At 48.9% G+C, this 21,131-nt stretch overlaps 1 long non-coding RNA gene across 2 annotated transcripts; it reads left to right on the top strand.

The window, feature by feature from the left end:
- Positions 1-1,117: 1,117 nt before the first annotated feature.
- LOC121071813 lies at positions 1,118-8,808 on the top strand. 2 transcript variants are annotated; one of them, XR_005820793.1, is made up of 4 exons: positions 1,118-1,724; positions 2,659-2,741; positions 8,082-8,217; positions 8,492-8,808. It is a non-coding gene; the product is annotated as an uncharacterized LOC121071813 (long non-coding RNA). The 2 variants fall into 2 exon arrangements; XR_005820792.1 differs by lacking the exons at positions 1,118-1,724; positions 2,659-2,741 and having other exon boundaries at positions 7,707-8,217.
- Positions 8,809-21,131: the final 12,323 nt, after the last annotated feature.

Raw genomic sequence — 21,131 nt, 5'->3', positions numbered from 1 at the left:
TTTCACCATAGAAAAGTGAAGTGAAATTTGAATTAAATTCAAACCAAAACATTGATAGTGAAAGGTTAATGCTGCTGTTACTCAGAATATTGTCTGAAACAGGAGCACACAAGGGGAGTTAGAGTCTCTCCTTGGCATCTGTTATTTCCACTGGTCTTTTCTAACTTTAGTTCCTCTCCTTCTTGTGCCAGGATCTTATTTATTCTTCTTTTCACATTTGCACAATACATTTGTTTTAAACTATGACCACCTCATAAAGCCTGCTTGACTCAGTGCACATTCAGACATTTGGAAATACTCTCCCGACTTTGATTTCTGCACAGAGAAGTACACCAATGTGGCTAACAAATTCTGCAGTATAATAAAAGCACTATGTCCAATTCAGTGTAATTAGATTTGAGGGAAGGATTTTCTACCCATGAAAGGAATTCACCAGATGAAAGCATGAGGCAAGCATGCGCTCGGCAGGCTACGCCATGCAGTTTCACCAGTTGGCTACATCCTGCCAACCCCAGGCCACTCCTGGGCAGATATTGCAAATCGTATGGTGGTTTTCCTGATGTGGACAAAAAGCAGGATGGAATTTTGAAATTATCCTTACAGAAAAGAAGGGTTTGTGGTCGAAGTCCTGGATGCTTTGGTTACAGGCTTCCCGCAGGACGCTGTACAAATCATTCAGAGAAAGGATTTCAGATCTCATTGCTGCAATCCTTTGCCACACGCTGAGCAGAGGAGTTCACGGTGTGCCAGGCATGGAGTTCGGCTCTCCATGCAGTGCACAGGGAGACCTAGGGACTCGAGGAGTCCTTGGGGACTCAAAAACTAGCTGAGCAGAGAGCAGCTGAGATGACCACAGCAGGAACACTGAACAAGGAGCACTGCTTAGATCTGTGGCTGAGCCAAGGCCAGGTCCAGTTTTTGGCCTTCAAGATATTTCCCCCTCCTCAGCTGTTGTCTCTGGCCTGCATTTGGCACCATGATGGGACTCGGAAAGAGTAGCCAAAGTCCTAGGGGCAGAGCAGGCTCTTGGGGTTCAGAGATGTGTATTCCATCTCTGTCCCCGTCCATCACAGACCAGCTGTGGTACCCGCATGGGGAAACCTCGCTCCTCTCCTCTGGGAGCTGTTTCCTTTTGACCCCTTAACTCCTGTTTACAGAGACACTCAGGGATGTGGAGGAGCTGGGTTTACATCCTTACTCCAGATCAGGCAGAACAGAGATTTGGGCACAGGTTTGCCCCACTCTGCATTTGGAGGTGCAGAGCTACCTAAACCACAGGTTTGCTGCTCCTCATCTCAGTCCTGAGTCCCTTTGAACACCCCAGGCACTGTCTCCCTGCCAGTCTGTCTTGCTGTGTGGCACAGGGACACAGATTCTTCCTCCTCCTCCTCGCCTCCGCTCCTACACCCAGAGCACAACTTTCTCATGAGGCTGCAGTGACCAGCACAGCGCCGTCTGTCATCACACAAACAAGCAGGGCACCGGCTGTTTTTACCTGTGACCAACAAAGTGTTTTTAACCTACGTCTCAGAAGCCAGCAAGACACTCCCAATCTGCCAATCAGCCCATAATACCTCATACCTACCAGGCTAGTTTTACTTTCTTCTTTGCCCAGCTTCCCTTTTGAAGGTACTACAAACGCAAGTGAAATGCCTTGAGAACACACGGGGGAAGCCAGAGCAGCAGCCGGCAGAGGCAGCATGAACCCTGCTACAAGCCCGTGCGTAAGTTATAACCCAGAGCAGAGGGAAAATGCCTGTCTCAGAAGGTGAAATGGTTTCAATTTCATGCAGATATCTGACTCCTACAGCTACTTATGATCAGCAGCGACGTTTTGAAAGAAGTTTCTTTTTCCTCTTTTTGATCTTTTTCATCCCTCCTACCGAGCCCTTTGTTATGTTACAGCCTGGACCGCAAGTTTCTCACACAAAGCAAAAAAGGCTGAAATAAATGCAAAGATGAAATTGAATGGGTTTCACTTGTAATTAAAATGCAAAGGGGAACAAACTATTTTACCTGATCAGACATTGGGAACCGTTTCAAATTCTGTTTTCTTCCTGTTTTGGCATTAAAACACGCTTTCGAACGATACAGTTTGTTAAGTGTTTCTACTTAACATTTCCCCAACTTGGATCTAGCTGAAACACAAAGGACTTGAGGTTTTGTTTGTTTGTTTGTTTGTTTTCCTGCAACACATCAAAAATGCAGTGCAAGCTTTAATGACTACGTCTGTTATAACATGCCTTTTGGAGGACTGTAGGCATTTATGGGGGAATGAGGTAATTAATATATTACTTAGGCATGCAAAGACAAGTTAGAGGCAGCTGTCTCTCTTCGCTTGATATGGCAACACAATCATTAAAACAATGGCTTCTTACATCTGTTTTTTTTCTTTCTTTTTTTTTTTCTTTTCTCTGTGTTCACGGACAGCTCAGGTTGTTTTTTTGAAGGCAAAGCTTCAGGAGATTGCCATATTTTCAGGACCAGTAATTTCTGTCTCAAAAACACTATTCTCTCATTTATTTGAAGTAGCTACATGAAAATCAATACCTCAATCCCTTTAAGGAAATGCTGGTATTAAAATAAAGTCAAGAACTCCCATGTTCTAGTCCTGACCTCTAAAACGTGACTTTTATAGAACATCCATTTCTCTTTCAGATTCAGGTACCGCGGCGTCTGGGGTCCACAAGGGGGTGAAGGAGGTCTCAGGTCGCACCGCATCCTGCCTTGCAGAAAGCCAGGTGGGTAGGTGAGGGGCGATGTGTAAATCGGTGTTTCTAAATCACAGGGTCGAGGAGCTGATCGTTGCTCTAGGCAGAAATAAGCACTTTGCCAGCCTGATAACAAGAGAGCTGAGACACAGCAGATTACAGTTCCTTTAATTTTCTTCCAGTTAATTAAATGATCAATTGCAGCGTTGGCTTTCAGCCATGGCAATGCCAGCTTAAGTGAGCTCTCCATTTTATGAGAGGATAATCAATAGGCATCATTTACAGTAGCGTTACAGGTTTTTATTTTAAAGCCAAATATCAAAATGCAGAGCAAAATAGTTCTGTATTCAAAGCAAGTGGAGATCTTCTCCTGCCCCCAAAACATCCTAATGAAGGGAAAGATGGCACTGTAATTACAGCTTTAACTTGGGATGTGTTTTCACTTCTCTGCTTACCATAGACTTCCTGCATGACCACAGACAAAACACTTAGGCCCAGATATGCAAAGATATTCAGGCAACTGAGATAAAAATCAGCTGGAATTGTGTACATAAATAGTTTGTGGATTTGGGCCTTTGTAAGAGAGACTGAGCTCCCCATTTACTAAGGGGTAGCAGGCACTTCCCAGTGCTGCAGCAGAACTGCTACAAGTCACGTCACAGAAGACATTGGCCAAGACAGAGACCAGGAAAGGCAGCAACTGAACACCTGCAAGGTATTTGACCACAAAGCAGCATCTGAGCACACTGCCCAGTGTCTTCTCGAGGTGTACTCAGTGCTACCAAGTGCTACCCACCTCCATCAGCAACATCTGGATCCCCCCTTTGCTTGCTTCCAGATATTCCTTGGTTCAAACTCTTTTTTTTCCCAAGGACGGTAGCTGGAGACACTACGGAGAGCAGGAAGGGTGAGGTGTGGGGCAGTGAAACAAGGACCACCAGCACTGGGCTGTCAGTGCAGGTGGGAAAGTTAAAGAAAAATTTTTTAAGGCATAGCATGGACTGGGGGCATTCCCATATTGTTAATGATGAATTCGGCAGTCCTGTCAGGTTATGGTAGTTTGGAGCTAACAAGCACAGCACTTCAGAGGACAGGAGAACCCTGGGTTCATATGTCAAAAGATGTCAAGACAGGATGGAAAGTGTCTGCCAAGGAACCAAGTAAGCAAAATTCAGGGCCATAATGACAAAGCTGGTGCATCAAACCTCTCTTTGCTATCTGAGATCAAATGTTAAGTAATTAAACTGTTTATCAATAAGAGGCAACTCATGAGCGTGGGAAATAAAGATCTCATAGCAACTGGATCTAGATAAGAATGACCACAGACCTCACCATTTTCAGAACCAAATGAAAATTTGTTTATGCTGCCAGCTTTTGCTCAATACAAGTCTTTAGTGCATATAGGTATTCATGCACCCAACAGACAAAGATATATGCAAACTAATCAAGTTTTCTTTTTCCTGTCTTGGAAAGAATAATAATAATAATAATAATAATAAATCTAGTTCATGGATGTGATTTTCAGTTTTAGACGCTTGAGAAACCCTCAGTTCATCATGACCAAAATACCTCACCAAAATCTAGACAGCAAAGTCAGCAAGTAGTTAGTTCCATTTCATCACTACTTCCTGTCTGCTGCCATTATTAAAAAAAAAAAAAGTGCAAAGGAGCATACCAATAGCAGCTCTGACACTAATTTATGTTACTAAAACTGCTGCACAAAGCTGAGAGGAAACAGTACTGACAGCAACCTCCCCCAGGTAAAAGCAAGCATAGTACAACAGCTTGTGGGTTATTGATAGGACTAGCATTAAAACTAAGCTATATTCTCCCAAAACAGCAACAGAAGAAATCTGTTTCGCGAAGCAGAGCGTGGTTTCTGGAGAAGGAGGGATCCATCCAGCTGCAACAGGAATGTTTTTGAACTGAAAACAAACAAACCCAAATCAACCTATTAGGCACCAAGGTCCGCAGGAGAGACCATCAATGCGAACTGGACCAGGAATTCACAAGCCAGAGAGTGTCAGCAGCAGCAGTTAGAGGTGTCTGTACTCCTAGAAGTGGTTTATTAGGCAAGCACATATGCCTGGCTCCAGTGCACGTGGTACAGAGCTCACCTGGTATTCTCAGCCTGACGTGTCCAGAGCACCGCACCCTCACCCATCTCCCAACCATCCCTAGGGCTTGGACAGACAGAGAAAGGCCTACAGTGATAGTGTTAGGCAGAAGAAACACATCGGTGATATCTCAGGCTCTTCTGTAGACCACCTGAGACTGAGCAATGCCTCTCAGGGGTGCAAGGTGTCCCCAGCCCTGTGCTTCAGGCAGTGCCACAGCAGGACAGGCAGGGACAGCCACGATGCTCCAGCTGTGTGGCTTCTCAGTGGAAAAAAGGAAGCATAGCCACAATAACAAAAACCAGCAGAAAACACCCCTTCCTCCCTCACAATGCAAACAAGCAGGCTTGGCTCAACCAAAAGGTCAGCTCGTTGCCAGCCCATTGACTTCTTCAAGATCACGTACACAGGCAGTGAAATTCCCAGGGATGCATCCCAAGTTTCCAAATTCACAGATCTGTGCAGTAACCACTAATCTTCCTGGCAGGGATTTTTACAGGCAAAAAGTCCCTCGCTTTTATTTTTTTCCTTGTCAAGAAGAGACAAGTAGCTAGCATCATATGACTTTATATTTTCCATGTAAAGCAAACTTATCTTTAAAAAAATGGGTTGAAAATGATTTAAATAAGCTGAAAACTATCAAGGAGCAATGTTTATTTGGAAAAAAAAATAATAACAATAATAAAATAAAATAGTTATCTCATGTCCAGGAGCCCTCATTAATTTGAAAAGTTTCCACATGACCTCAGGGTTTCTGGAAAATGTATGAACATCCCGCAGCATCTGCTGCATATGATGGTAAAGAAATTGCTACCGTAGCCACATGGAAACAGTAATGAAGTTTCTGTCTGTGATTTCTGAGGCAGCACAGCCAGGCTGCTTTTTTTTTTTTTTTTTTTTTTTTAAAATAACCATTTAACTCATGCATACGCATGCTCACCTGAAGGATGCTGCTCCACACACGCAGCCCAGTTGCTGGTGGCGGGGTTGGGACCTGTGCCAGTTTCCTGGGGCTGGATGTGGCCAGGAGTGCCGGGTGTCAGAGAAATCAGGCCACGCTCCTGCAGCCTCATAGGAGGGGTATGAGGAAAAGAGCGTTTCCTGGAGTTAGCTAACACATCTGACCAGAGAAAGTCAATCTCATCGATGATTATCTCTCCTTCTGGTGGCCCTCTCTAATCTCTCCTGCCTGGGAGGCTCCTCCCAAATGCCTCATTGCTAAACAGCAATTAAAGCACAAGTCCATTAGCAACCCTGTATTATAAAATGGCTCGCAAGCCGCAGAGCACTGTGAAGCCTGTCTGTGACAGCGGGGCTCTGCCTCGTATCTGTCTGCTTTCCAGCACCAGGAACATCCATCACTCACCCTGAGACCTTGTCAGGGTTCATGTCCCCTCATAACTCTGTCCCAGCCTTTACAAAGTGCCCAAGCTCTCAGCGCGAGGCTGGCTGAGGGAGGCCAGGACACGGGTTGGGCCCTGCAGTGGGTGACAGGAGATCGCCTGGCTGATGGTAACAGCAGGCCTGGGAGGCTCTGGCCAGCTCTTCAGGTACCACAGGAACGGGGACAGTCTTGATGGAACAGGAACAATTAGAAAAATGGGCAAGAGGAGCCCATTGCTCTTGTCCTTCCTGAGGTGATTTGGTCTCATTTTGATTTAGAGCAAACTACAGCACATATGCCAAGAGATGTGCTTTTGGGAAAAGGTATTTCTGGGCAGAAACCAGCCCCTGAGTCCATCCAGCAGAAAGCAGCTTGGCAGAGAAGGACTGGGAAGTCCTGGTGGACGCCAAGTTGAACATGAGCCAGCAATGTGCCCTTGCCACAAAGGTGGCTAATGGCATCCTGGGCTGCACTGGGCACAGCATGGCCAGCAGGCCAAGGGAGGTGATCCTTCCCCTCTGCTCAGCCCTGGTGAGGCTGCACCTGGAGTGCTGGGTCCAGTTCTGGGCACCCCAGTACGAGAGAGACCTGGGCATCCTGAAGAGAGTCCAACAGAGGACCACCAAGATGCTGAAGGGACTGGAGCAAAATGTCCTATGGGGAGAAGCTGAGAGAGCTGGGGCTGCTCAGCCTGGAGAAGAGGAGATTTGGGAGGATTTTATCCATGTCTATAAATACCTGAAGGGAGGGTGCAAAGGGGATGGATCCAGGCTCTTTTCAGTGGTGCCCAGTGCCAGGACAAGAGGCAATGGGCACAGACTTGACACAAGAGGTTCTGTCTAACCATCAAGAGGCAATTCCGTGCTGTGTGGGTGACAGAGCACTGGCAAGGGTTGCCCAGAGAGGTTGTGGGGTCTCCTCCTTGGAGTCTTCAAAAGCCATTTGGGCATGGGCCTGGGCAACCTGCTCTGGGTGGCCCTGCTTGAGAAGGGGCTTGGTCCAGAAAACCTTCAGAGGTCCCTGCCAACTTCAACCAGCGTGTGATTCTGCGGTTCTGTGATGCCGCAGAGCCTGGCAGGGCAAGGGAACCCAGCACTTTCCTCTCCAGTTCTCAGCTTGTCCCCGGACCGTGGGCCCAGATGTGACACCCTACGTCTCCATTTACACCACCAGGAGTGCAGCAGTTTGGAGCAGGGTTTTTGTAAAGCCGAGGTGCAGGGATTTAAATGAGAAACCATCATCTGCTGTGCTCCAGGGGTGCAGGTGTGGCGAGGGGAGGATGGGCAGTGAGGTGGAGCTAAATTCGTAATCCCTCCCTTCACAAATAATCCCTGCTCTCACGAGTGATCTCTGACGTTTTGCTCCAGCAGGTCATAAACATCTGCTCTCCCGGTACAAAAATGGGACATTTCTCCAAAACGTTTTGTATGTGGCTGATGCTGCTGAGTGCAAGAGCTTCCACACAAGCCATTTCCCCTTTGCTGCATTATTTCCTCTGCATATCAGCATGGCTGACACCATTTCCCCTCTTATGAAAGAAGGAGATAGAGTTATTTGGAAGGCATCTGTGAGAGCAGAGTGAGGGTCTGGGCTCCTTGCTTGTTTGCACACTTGGAAAGGTGACAAGGCAAGCAGGGGAGGAGAGAGGTTTTCCCTGGGCATCCTGCTGAACTGTCCTGGGGAGGTCCCTGAGGTACCAACCAGCACAGGGGATGAGGAAAAAAGGATGGAGGTGACTGGAGAGCACAGGGGTAGTAAACACATGACTCAGGGGTGAAGCGGTTTCAGCAGAGGGGTGGCAATGCACAAGCAATAAAATGGGAGCTACCAACACCACGCTTCCTGTAACCACACACCACACTTGCTCAGCTTTCCAGGAGGCACCAGGGAGAAGAAGGAGGGATCTGCTGAGGAGCCATGGCACGACCCATGCCAAAACATCACCATGGACACAAAAGATGAGGAGCAACTCCCAACACAAACCCAGAGGGGTGCCTGGGGCCAGGTAAGTGTGAGAGGGGCCACAGGCAAGAGTGCATGAGTGAGGGGTGGGAATGGGATACAGAGGGGCTCGGTGGTGCTGGGGATGCGCAGCCACCCCGTCGGGGCCTGTCTGCTTCTCCTGTCTAGGACAGAGGATTTGTGCCGGGGCAGACAGCCAGCGCCACTCGCTGAGCACTGCTGCTTCTGGAACGGCGGTGCCATCGCTACTTTCAGCTGTTTACTTTAATAAATGCTCTCCACAAGCGGCCTTTTAATGGCATCTTTTGCCTCTGGAGGATGTGACGCGTGGTAACAGCCTGCAGAAACACCCGCCTGTCTGTCTGCAGAAATAGCCCGAGCAGGGGGCTGTCTCCTGAGTCACGCTGGAGAAAGCGGTGAGCTGGCTGGAGGCGACCCAAAACCCCTGAGTTTCGCAGAGACCGGCGGGGAAAAGCATTGCTCCTCGTCCCGCGCAGCCTGATCTGCTGCCGGCTGCCCCGTGCTCTGCTCACACTCGTGAGATGTGTCTTGTGCTTTCCTGCACAGGGATTTACTGATGTCGGCAACTCGTGGAAAGCCACCGGATATTAAAAAAAAAAAAAAGGCACCGGGATTAAAAAACATTAAAAATATAAAATATTAATAGCAGCGCTGACTTTTAAAAGCCTTGACATAAGTATAAAATGGAGCTGGAAAGTTTCATAAAGGTTTAGAGGCTGGATTGTATTTTGTGGCAGAATACTGCTCTCTGTGACAAGTGTGGAGGGAGCATCTGGGGGCAGAGGGACCCAATGACACACATCTGCCTTCATGTGTATTTTGGAACATGATTTATTTGTGTTCATTGAAATGGCAGCTTTTCTGGTAATTTCTTCCTTTCCTAGCAAAGAAGCCTTAATCTCCTTACTGGAAATTGTACTATTTATGCAGCAAATCCTGCCTCTGAAATTGCTTGAGATCACAAGTTATGTAACCTGAACAGATGGAGTTTGACCATTTTTTTTTTCTGTTTGTCAATTCATATTACAGTCTGAACAGGCTGCAATCATTTATCAGCTCATTTGCAACGTAGACAACATAGAGTAAGGAGTTTAAATATGAAGTTAATATACTCACACGTAGGAATGCTTACGCCAGTGACGAACCATCACTGAACAGCAGTGATAATAATAATGCTTATTAAGGACTTTCCTCGTTCTTATGAACATAGTAAGCATTATGCATATAGTAAGATGCGCATTATATCATGACAATCATCCTGCAAAGACATGAATATGGCTGTATTTACACAGGGGATAGGTGTGATTATCTGCAGCGATGGTGTGAAGGTAGGTCTCTGAGAGTGTCTGTGAGATCAAACAGATGAATAAGGGGGAAGGAGGAGCTGCAGAAAGGCTGGAGAAAAAACAGGCCGGGGAAGGCAGCCAGAGTGAGAGCCCTGATTAATGCTGCCCGGTTCAACCCTTCAGCAATATTAAGTCTTAAAATGATGAATCGTCCACCCAGCTCCCAGCTGATCACGTGCATGCCCTATAGAAGCCAATACATAACATACAACACACAGTTTTAAAATTCACATTAGCTTAATGGTCCTTCTGTTAACACTCATGAGCAAGCAGATAAAATCCTGAAGGGCTCAATTATGCTTGTAGAGATTTTATCTTTTTTTGTTACTAATGTGGCCATTCCTATTACATGTGAGTTTAAACTGAAGTGAATCAAGGCTATAGGGAATTAGATGGAAAAAGACGATGAAAAGGGACGGGAGGGAAAGGTAGAAAGCAAAGGTTATTTCAAAATATGATAAATATACGTGACATCTCTCGGTGTCCTTAAAATTGAAGGGGGCTTGATCAGACAAGTTTAGGGGAAAGGGAGAAAAACAGAATATTTTGAGCACAAATCTGATTTTCTATCAAGCCAAAGTTCAACCAGGGCTAAAAAAGCCACCAAGTTTAAATACAGTCTCAGTCCAACCACATTATATACTTTTATGCCGTTCTGTGGGAATGTTCAATGTGATGCACTTGCATATTCAGGACCAAACTGCAGTCTAAGGCTCAGCCCACGTCGAGCAGCTTTGCTAGAGGAGAGCTTTCAAGAAAACCTCAGAAAGCTGAAACGGAGCTCCTGGTATGATGCAGCACTTTTTTCCAAAGTAAAACCGAAACAGAGGCACAATGCAGCCACCAAGGCTGCTCTTATACACATCCGTGGGTGCAGTTTTTCCTCTTTTTTTGGGCCGTTGTGGAGCAGTGGCTCCCGAGGCACCCCAGTGATACTGTGAGCAGGAGCTCACCTCCACGCTGCAATAGCACCATGGTCACGCTGGGGGGGATGGCAGCAGCTCATATCTCATCACAAGATAAAACCTTCTGGTTTGATCGCATCTTTCATTTTGCTTAGACCTAAATGCATCCTCTGGTCCCCCTTTCAGGTTCCCCTTTCAGGGGACCAGCCTAAAAGACTTAGCCAGGGAGCTGCTCGCAGCCAGAGGCAGCTCCATCAGCCCCTTCCTACCCTCACTATTGACAACAGATCTTCCTCTAAAAACACTTCAGATCAGGACAGTAAAAACCAACTCAACAGGAGCTAAGTGCTTAAATCCACATATGGCTGTGGCCTCTAAATTCCCCCAACACCTCAAACTTCAAATTTTCCCTTTCATAATGTATTTAAGACTGCAGAGACAACAACAGATTTTAATGAAGCATCAAGTGATGGAGGTTGTTACAAAGACAAATTGATGGCAGAAGGAATAAAAATTTCAAAGCCAGCCCTGATTTTAGCCAGGGAATTGCCATTTCTTGTGCACAATGCTATGCAGCACCTCAACCTGCTTTCTTCTGGGCTGGGGGCTTTACATACCTTGTACTACTGATCTGAGAAAAAAATATAATGGGTTTATAATCCATTCTGGATCCTGGCCAGCGATTAATATAGTCAGATGCTTTTCTATTAGAAAAAAAAAATCAGATCCCCTTTTTTATTTATTTTATTTTATTTTATTTTATTTTATTTTATTTTATTTTATTTTATTTTATTTTATTTTATTTTCCATAAGGAAAGAAAGCACACAAGCCCGTGCTCCTGCTTATAAATGCATGTAAATGTTTAGCTGAACAAGAATTTGCTCAGGCTTATGAAGAGCTCTTTCTTTAGCATAGCTTTTCCCTGGATGATGTAATTTACTTGACCGGGTATTTTCTACACTTGCACAACTGTGTTAGTCGATCTAAGCAGCTTAATCTGAGCGCCAGCCTGGCACGCGGTTTGCCAAAAGGTTGTTCAGTGCCCTGCGAAAAGATCTGCTATTTTTGAGAGGCAAAAGGATTGCTTGTCTGCGCCCGAGATGACTTTCAGATGGATGTCAGTCTGTTTGTGTGTAAGTAGGTCTCGGAGCCCCAAGGACTCGCGGGCTGGCTGAGCCAGGCGTGGTCGGCGCAGTTACCTAACAGAAGCGGTGCTAAGAGCAGAAAAATGCTGTTTTTCCCCATTTTTACGACGGCTATCCCAGGTCAGAGGATTTAAAGGGAGCGGCCGTGATTTTAAGGGAGCACCCACAGCCCTGGCTGTGCTGACAAGATCCTGCCTAAAACTTCAGCGCCGTGAAGCTCTTGATTTTAGAGCCTGGGTTTGTGGGGGACTGGGGAAGAAAAAAGAGGGAAAAGAGAAAAAAATAGATTTATTTTTACTGGGTGAGCTTCTCAGACAGGGGAAATGGGACAGATTGATCACCTTCAGAAAGCACATTTCATTTAAAACTACAGCACAGGCTGCAGAAGGTTTGTCCTGTCTGTAAGGCACTACAAAACGCTTCAGCATCGCTGTCTGTCTGCCCTTAGGGGTGGGATAATTAAGGCTGTGCTGTCTGAACCACTGATTTTTTGGTTCACTGATCAAAAACTTGCTTAAAATCAACTTGAAATGAAAATTCCACTCCTTGTTTTGTTGGGGTTTGAGGGAAGCTGACCTTTTTCTGTCTTTCACTCCAAATTATTAATGCAATTCAGACAATATTAAAGGAAACGATTTGTCATTAGGACTAGGGATGTTCCAGGAAAAACAAACAAACAAACATCATGAGTAGTTTTATCACTGTAAAAGTACTTCCTAAATTCAACTCTGGTGTCTCCGAAACTGCCTGCTCTTGCGGTGACATTTCTGCCTGGACTGCTGCTGGTCTCTGTATTGATAGGCAATTCCTCGCTATTCCTGCATATCAAAGACTTAGATTTGGTACATCCAATCACATCTCCCTCTTGTGGCTACATCCAAGGACTAAAACAACCTGCTGTTTATTGTATGGGATTACACAGGTTGCTTCTTTTGCTAGCGCTTCATTTTCCAGCATCAAACCTTGCTGACGACAGTACGGGGATGTTTGAGAGGCTGCAGCACAATTTCTTGCCTTGTGTTTGCCAACAAGGTGCCACCAACTGCACCGGGAACACAGATTCCCCAGAGAGCAAGATGCAAATCTCCGAGTCCCATAGCACTGGCGTTTGGGCTTGGGGACAACAATGTCCAACTGCGGGGCAAGAGCTGGAAGGTCCTGATAACCCCACGCCACCCCAGACAGCTCGTCATTTAGACAAGTCGCAGCCCATGCCCAGCTGAACAAAACCAGTAAACAGGCAACCCCACAAAACTTGTTCTTCATAGGACGTTCTGTCCCCCAGGGCTCTTCCACAGGTTTCCCCCTAAACAATAACACCGCTGCAGATCAGCGCTCCCCATTTGGGTTTTACAAATAGCTGCTTTTATAACGATATTCCTTCTCCTGCTAACGGTCTCCCAGCAAATGATATCTCATTTTGATGAGGAAGCTCTTGAGCAGAAGCCAAGTTGCCCCAGGCAAAGCAGATTTTTATTTTATTTTTCCCTACAGTTTAATCAGTAGGAAACTGAGGCCAATGCTGTGCTGCGAAGGTGAGCGGCCGCCTTGGGATGCGATTTTCCTTTCTCCTTCTCCCAACAACAAAACCAGGAGCCAGCAGTCACACTAACACGAACCCGACCGTCCCAGTCCTCAGCCCCCCTCCATCAGGCTGGCGGCAGCGCTGCTGATTTGGGGGCACGAAACAGTCCGTGGTCGGCCCACCTCTCATTTGCTAAGGAGTCAGCTCTACCTTTCAAGAGGAAATGGAGGACATGGTACGAGTTCCCGTTTGTGTCCTTGCCACAAGAGGAAGGCAGCTCCTAGGCGGCTCCTGGCAGCTGTTCAGACAGTGTGAAAAGCCACTGAAATTATATATATGTATTTTTATAGCTCTGCTGTCTGAAAGGGTCAAGGCTGGCTGCTGTGAGGGAAGGTGTTTCTAGACAAACATTAATGTGACGCTCTGTTTGCGGGAGGTGACTCAGCTACGAAAATATGTGCCTTTTATCACACATTTCTAACTCTGTGCAAGAGCAGGCGCAGGGGACACAGCGCTGCTTATTCTGCGGTGGGATCCAGCTCAACCTCTCCATCCAAACGATGTTTATCTTCCAGGGAACGGAGCTTCACCTGGTGTCACACTGTATAGACTACATGCTTTGCAAGGGGCATGTACCCAGTCCCTGTGGCTGGCGGTGTTTTGGTGCTCAGCCCTTTACATAGGGTCACCCCAGGCTGAGAGCCACAGGGGCTGCATTAGCTGGGACTTTTCCTGCCCTGTTCTCATCAGGATCAGCCTGAAACTCAACCCAGTGCCTTGCCTGGACCCCTAACAGCCCGGGACAGGCTGCTGAGAGGTTGGATAGATGAAGGCAAACCCCATTACGGCGAAGGAGTTTGATGGGGTGGCTTCAACCTCACGGGGATGTGCCACAGACAGAATTACTGTCCCCGCTCCCCTTTGCAGATCCAAAGCCCACGGGGCGGATGATCAGGGCTGCTGATAGGGAAGGAGCATCTTCCAGCACGGCCTTGGATCTCGGTGACTTTCCCAGGAAGGAAATGAGAGGGTGGTGAGGCACCCCGCCACCTTTCCCCAGGTTTCCTCCTTCCGAGAGTCAGCACTTTATCATATCGCTGCCGGAAACTATTTAAAGGCTCCTTAATTAGGCTGTGGTCTCGGGCAGTTCCTGTGCTGACTGCTAGATGGGCCTGGGCGATACCACGTGGTTCGTTCTGTCAGGTGGAAAAAGTTTTTTGTGTAAACCGCAGCGAAACGGTGCCTTTGGCTGGCTGGAGGTGGAGGCAAGCGGAGGAGGGATGGGGCAGTCGTCACAGGCAGGATTTGTTTGTTCCTGTCAGGTGCCCTGATAGGAAGCGACAGGCTCCGGAGGAGCTGGGTTTCTGCAGGGCTCACCTCTAAAGTGATCCCGATCCCGATTCCTGGTGCCTGAGCAGGATGGGAGCTGCATCTCGGAGGAAAGTCACTCAGCGTCTGAGACACTCGTGGTGTGTTTTGTTCTGCCCACGGAGCTCAGGGCCAGGGCAGCACTTTATTTTTGGACCTGAAGTCTCACAAAAGCCTTTTCCAGGGCACCACCAACTACCCCAAGCCATGCCTCGGGGTACCCAGCACTGCAGCATCTCCACCTCGTCCCCCACTGCTCCAGGGCTCCTGGCCACAGCCTCGGGAGCAGGGGCAGAGGGGGGGGTCTTTCATCTGCTTCGGGCTCATGGCAGAGGCTGCGTAAAAGCTTTAAATCAGTTGCTGAAACCATTGTTAAATTAAGTTGTTAGATCAGCTGTTTGCTCAGCTAAGAAACCTGCTTTTCAGCTGGGGAACCTAGCTGGTTTCCCCGATGCTTGGGCCAAACCCCAAGCAAATCAAAGCCACGTTTCCTGAGTTAGGTGGGGATCCAAAGCCGGAGGCTCAGGGACGTCTCCTTGCTGCCCCGCTCCTGGTGGATGTTTTCCCCGTTCCCTACTCAAATCCCCACCAGTTGCTCACATCCCCATTAACAGGGCAAAGAAGGAGCTCGCTGATCCTGCCGCGAGCAGGGCGCACAGCACCTCCTCCAGCCCTCCCATAGACCTCATAAACCTCCCATGGACCTCCCATAGCCCAAATCCTTCAGCTGGCATGAACATGTGTCCTTCAGCTTGAGGCTTTTCCCTGTGCGCAGGGGTGCCCCTGAAGATACATCTACATCTGCTGTTAGGTACACAACAGCAGTTGTACGGCGGTGTGTACACGCCTGTGAATATCGTCGTAAGTCACAGGCAAACATTTCTCCAAAAAGTGTCCAGAAACCGGTGACCTGGCCCTGCCTGGTGCTGTTTTTCTCACTCTTACTCCCACACACACAGCAGAGGCTTTCAAAGGCAATAACAATTGGAAATAGATTTCTCGAGAAGCTCAAATTCAGAATATTTTCCCCTGCCTAGGCAGGCATTTGACAGTGTAATTCTTAAATATACTTTATTGCTATTAAATTTAATCCCCGTGAAGGATTACATATCTGCTTCATTGCAAGTCTGGCAGGATTAGCAGCGTAGTGTCTGCTCAGTGTCTTAAAAACATCAAACACGAACACAGCCCTGAGCAAGAAACCTTTTCTGAGGGTTGCAAAATGCCAGGGGTCCAAGGAACTGCCGGGTGGCAGGACCACTGACGGGTGCCCTTTGCTGCGTGTTTCATCTGCCAAAGCCCCTGGAGAAGCATCTGCAGGAGCCCGTGCTGTCCCTTCATGTGAATATTTCAAATCCTGCTCTCCAGCAGCGAGAAACCACGGGCTTCGGCACCGCCAGCCAGCCAGGGGAGCGGGAGCTTGGAGATGTTCTCCATGGGGTGGAGAATTCGAGGGTTTGGGGGTTAAATATTACGTGCGATGTGGTCATTGCATGTTCTTGTTCATCATTGTGTTCATAATTTTCCCTTTTCCTTAGGTAGATAAGTGGAAAGAAAGGCAGTGACTGAGCACCCCCACTGTGTTAGCCCACATGGACAGGGACAGAGGTTACAGGACCACACGCTCCCGGCCCTCAGGATCCGCAGTGGGGATGTTAAATCCTGGCTGGAGCAGGATGTGCATCCCTGGGATGGGATGGGATGGGATGGGACGGGACGGGACGGGACGGGACGGGATGGGATGGGACGGGATGGGGCAGGCTGTCTGCGCTCCAACTCACCCACTTGGAGGCATCTGTCTCTTTAAAGAGGATCTGCAGTTTCTAAAAGCTGCTGAAACTCAATATTGTTTGCGCTAATTAATGGCCTCTCCAGCCCAGGCACCAGCCCTAGGCAAATCCAGCCCCAAAATCCCCCGGAATAATGACAAGCACTCTGATGGCAGTGCGCGAGGTGCTGTGTGCTGCAGTAAATGGGTGTGTGGCACGGCACGGCCAGCGGGCCCTGCCCTTGGACCCCAGGGACCTGGCATTGCCAGGCCCCCTGTGCACCATGCGTAGGTATAACACAGCGGGAGAGGCACAGTTTTTATGCAGCCACAATTACAGTGGCTCTGGAAGAAGAGATTAGAGAGCAAGAACTGCTCCAAGAATTGCCCTTAAAACTCAGGCAGCAGACATGAATGTAATCTCCAATTACTTCTGCACCTCCGCAGCTAAGCTCAAATTCCTCCTAACTGTTTCCTTTACATCAAAGACAAAGAAACTTGAAAAAAAAAATCAAAGCAGCAAACAAATCACAGAGCAGCGAGGGCTTCTCAAGCAGGGAGCCAGCCAGGTCCCTGCTCATTTGCCCAAGAAGAGCCCTGACTGCGCAGACAGAGGCTTGCAGTTGCTTTCGGAGCTCAGGTCACATGGGAAGGCTGACGTTAAATCCTCGCCCCCCCAAAAAAAACCTGCTGCTGGGCTCAGGTGAGTCTGTTTTAAAGCGGAGGTTCCAGATTCAACGCCATCAGATGCCTCTGTGGGCATCCGACACGGGACAGAGCAGACCCTTTGCAGATGGCCTGGCTGGAAGCGGACCTCTGACTTAGGAATTGGTGGCTAATTCATCACCCAGCCCGCCGCAGTAAACGCCGCACAGTTTACACTCTCCGTGCACAAGACCGATTGCTCTGGCAGCGAGCGGTGCTCTCCTGGGAAGTTTCCTTTGCATTAAGTGCTCCTGACACTAATGTCGGTGCCTAAGCAAACACATTAGGATGACTAAAACAGCAGCGCTGCTGGGAATCGCGGCGTGCGCACACGGAAGGGCAGCGGCAGCGTGTCTCAGCGGGGCAGGACAGGGGAAAGCACCGCGCTTTTGTTTGCTGGGAGAGCTGGGGAGGAGGCCGAGCCCTGCTCTTTTGCTGGGCCTTGATCTTGCCTGGTTTAGCTTTGGTTGTGCAAGGCACCAAGCAGGTGAGCAGCTCCCTCCTCGCGGCGCTCCAGATGCTATTTAAGAAGCAGGCCCAAATATTCTGCATGAAAATGTCGTGTGCGTGGATCACGCTCAGGTGAAGTGTTTGGATTTGGTTGTGCTCCGTACAGCCAGCCCACAGCCTACACTCAGCAGAAGGATGGTGGCGTAAGAGGGGCTGAAACCAGCCGAAATTCAAGCTCCTTGCCCAGGGTATTGGCACGGCACAGCGCCGAGTGTTTGGGTGCACAGATCCGTGCCCAGGTCCTCCCGTTTGGAAGAACCTGAGACCCGGGGGGATTGTAAGGGCTGAGTGGGAGTACTCGGCAGTTCTCCATGCCGAAGATGAAAAAGACTAATAGAAACACTTAACGGCCTTTGAAACAAGAATAAAGCAGGCGGGATATTTTTAGCAGCCCGCCCGCACTTGCCAACACCTGCGTCCCGAGCGCCGACACCCAGCTCCTCTCGAGGTTTGTGCGGGGCCATCAGCGGCAGCCCAGGGAAAAGGGGCATCAAGAAAAGGCTGGGGTGGGGAGCACACCCCATGGCATCCCTCAAGGGGCACCTCTGAATGTCCTCGGGGACCTCAGTCCCCCCTCTGCACACCACAAATGCGTTTGTTTTTTCAAAGATGGTGCACTGAGCATCTCCGGAGGTTGTGTGGTGGGAATACCCTGTGCTGCAGGAGAAGGACCGAGGTGGGACTTGCTCAGCAAGACCTTGACAGCTCCCTGCTTTGCCCGGCCCTTCTCTTGGCTAAGGGCACGGCAGCTCCGTCTCCAGCCAGGCCGTCTGTTCCGGGCTTCTTTCTGGAGAGCACAGCGGTGGCTGCCGTTCAAAGACAGTTCCCCGGTTAGGGAAATGCTAAAGCGCTGCGAGTGAAAATTTCTTTGAAAGTCACACTTCAAAGCAGTGTAAAAATACAGCGTGGTTCAGCGATTTGCATATTTCTCTACCACTCCAAAGAATGGTTAGGAGCAGGTTGATAAGCAGGGTTTGTAATTATCCTCTGTGTTTTTCCTTTCACCCCCTTCACCATTATTTTCCTTAGAAATACACACAGGCAGTGGAACAAAGTGTTTTCCCATGAAGGACTACCAATGCTAGGTTGTGTGAGTTATTAGGAAATTATTTATTACTTGTTTGGGTTTTGATATTAAAAAAAAAGTGTTGTTGTCTGAATTTTCCAGTGAGAGAAATTCAATCTTGTTCAATTTTAAACAAGAATTATCCCAAGCCAGCAATAACATTTCTGAAGGAGCCGGTCATGGAAAATATGTTTCTGAGAACTGTTCTCAGGACAAGAAATTTCCTCAGAAAATCTAAAACTTGAAACAAAATAAAAGTCGAAACCTGAGGGCGCGGGACCGAGCTGGAACTGCCGTGTGAGAGTGGCACGTGGGGATTCAACCTGCTGCTGCTGGAAATAAGAGGGCTTCTCTCCTTCACCGGGATGGCTAATGGTCGTGCCTGAGATCTCAAAGGGCTGCCTCACATGGGAATGACGACAGTAAAACTATCAGTTGATAGGAGCTGTGTATAGGGTTATAGGACAGAAATCCACATGCCCCCAGCCATCGCCCCTTGGGCTCGGTGCCGGTGTCCGGGGTGGTTTCTCCTTGCACGGTCGCCTCTTTGGGCCTGCCCAGGGCTTTGCAGGAGAGGAAGAGGAGCCTCCTCCCCACCGCAGCTTAGGGGTACACCAGCACCTTCCCACCTGCCGCAGGAGCCCATCTGCAGGCTTGCCATGCAGTGCACTCACCGGGCTCCTTTTCCAGCCCTGGAGATCCAGAGGAAGTTTGGAAAAGGGCTAGACAGGGAGGAAAAAACCCAAAGGGTATTACAGCCCTACCTGGGACTGTTAGCACCAATGTGATAAATGCGATTCGCTAGCAGCAGTAATGATTTGTTTGGGAAACAGATTAATCTGGAGCCAGTCTGACACAGACCTTTCTCTTCCCCTGTATTTATGGTTGCCTCTCGGAGCTGCTCGCTGTGAGCTAAGGGCACGTTGGGGAGCTGAGCGCCGCAGTGAGCGTGGTGCTCTCGCATTATTCATGTCCCGGGCCAAAGGGGAGGATCTTTGTAACAGGAGGCCACGGGCAATTTCAATCTCCTTCTGAAAAGCCGCGTCTCATTCAGGCATCCTTTGAGGATCAGAGTTTCTCCATCATCTGAAGCTATTGCCTTAATCTAAATTGTTGGTTCAATTGCTTTCCATGAATTTAGCACTTAAAGGGATTAGGGCAAAAAGAGCTCTAATTTTCCTTCTGACCTTTTAACATCATCAAATGAAAGCTGGGACACCAGCAAAGGAATTTTCTTAAGTCAATAATTGTTTTGCAGTGACTGTATGCTTGTGAGCCAATGGTGCCCCGGCCCTGACGGCCGCTCCGTGCGTCTAACAGAGTCATCCGCCGACGTCTTCGGGATTTGGCTTCACGTTGGCCTCGCCAACAGGACAGGACTTGCAAGCAAGGCAAGGAAGCAGCAATCCAAACACAAATCCTAGCGGAGAGGCTGCTCTGCTTGAGCCCCGGCAAGTTCTCTAAATGGGATCGTGTTGAAATCCTCACCTCACTCGCTCTGAGGCTGCCGAAGCTGCTGCCTACCCTGTAGCCAAAATTAATTAGTTCTTGTGTTAATGTGTCAAGCAACTGCCATGAAATCATGAAGCGAGCAGAAAGCTGCCGGCATCCTGCGGCACTTTAGGAGAGGGGCCCAGAAGGTGGGACTCAGGGCGGCGTGCAGGGTGTGCAGCTCCGGGCTCAGGCACTGCCCACCTGAGGCACCTCCATGTCTCGCTCCTCTCACACGACCCTGGCCAGAAGGGAAGGGATTTACATGGGAACCGAGCACGTGCACATAAAGGACGAGCAAGGAGGCCCAGTCCTCACTCCTTTGCAGTTTCATCTCTTACACCAGGTAAGAAGCTGGACCGTGAAGCCTGCTCTGTGCAGGCAGGGTCGGTGACAGCCGTGAGCTCTAGGTTTAGGGTTTAGCTGTCACTGGGGCTCACCCGTGCCTCCTCCCTGGCCCCGTCACTTCGGTCGGTGGCTCTGCTCTGCTGGCTGCGTGCCCCCCTCCTGCCCCTGCAGGCCTTTCCTCGCCAGGCGAGGCCGCCCCGCAGGGAGCCGTCTCTTGCGACATCCGTGGCACTTCCAGCACAAGGAGACCCTGTCAGGAGCCTTAGCTTAATCCAGGACCAAAGTACAAGGGAGCCACAAACAAGAGCTGCAGTGTTGCAACGCCGTTACGCTGTCACAAGCCATCCCAGCTAAAAATAAACCACCGGGCCGAACTGGAGCCCAGACTTCAGACTTTCTTTCACCAGATGCTGTGAGGAAGACGCCCATCCAGGGCACTCAGAAAGGGCACAAACAGCACAGATGCTGAGATGAGGTTCCTTTTTTGCCTCTCCTCTGAGTGTAATTTCCCCCTCTGTCCCGAGCAAGCTCTCCAATTAAAATATTTTCCCCCCCTGTCATCACTTTAGGGTATTTCAGGTTGCCCCTGGGAGGGAGCAACCAACACCTTTGCTTTAGGCTGGTTCCAAGCGGGACAAGTCCTGGAAAGGCTTTGATTCAGAGATGCCAAAACACTTCCCAGTTATCTCTGATGCTCCCTCTAGCACGGCTCAGCGTGGCACCTTGCCGGGACACCACCAAGGGAGGTCACAGTGCTT

Source organism: Cygnus olor, chromosome 5 (assembly GCF_009769625.2).
Source record: "Cygnus olor isolate bCygOlo1 chromosome 5, bCygOlo1.pri.v2, whole genome shotgun sequence".
NCBI lineage: Eukaryota > Metazoa > Chordata > Aves > Anseriformes > Anatidae > Cygnus > Cygnus olor.
Note: the sequence above shows the minus strand (reverse complement) of the source record. Positions and strands in the feature narration are given on the sequence as shown.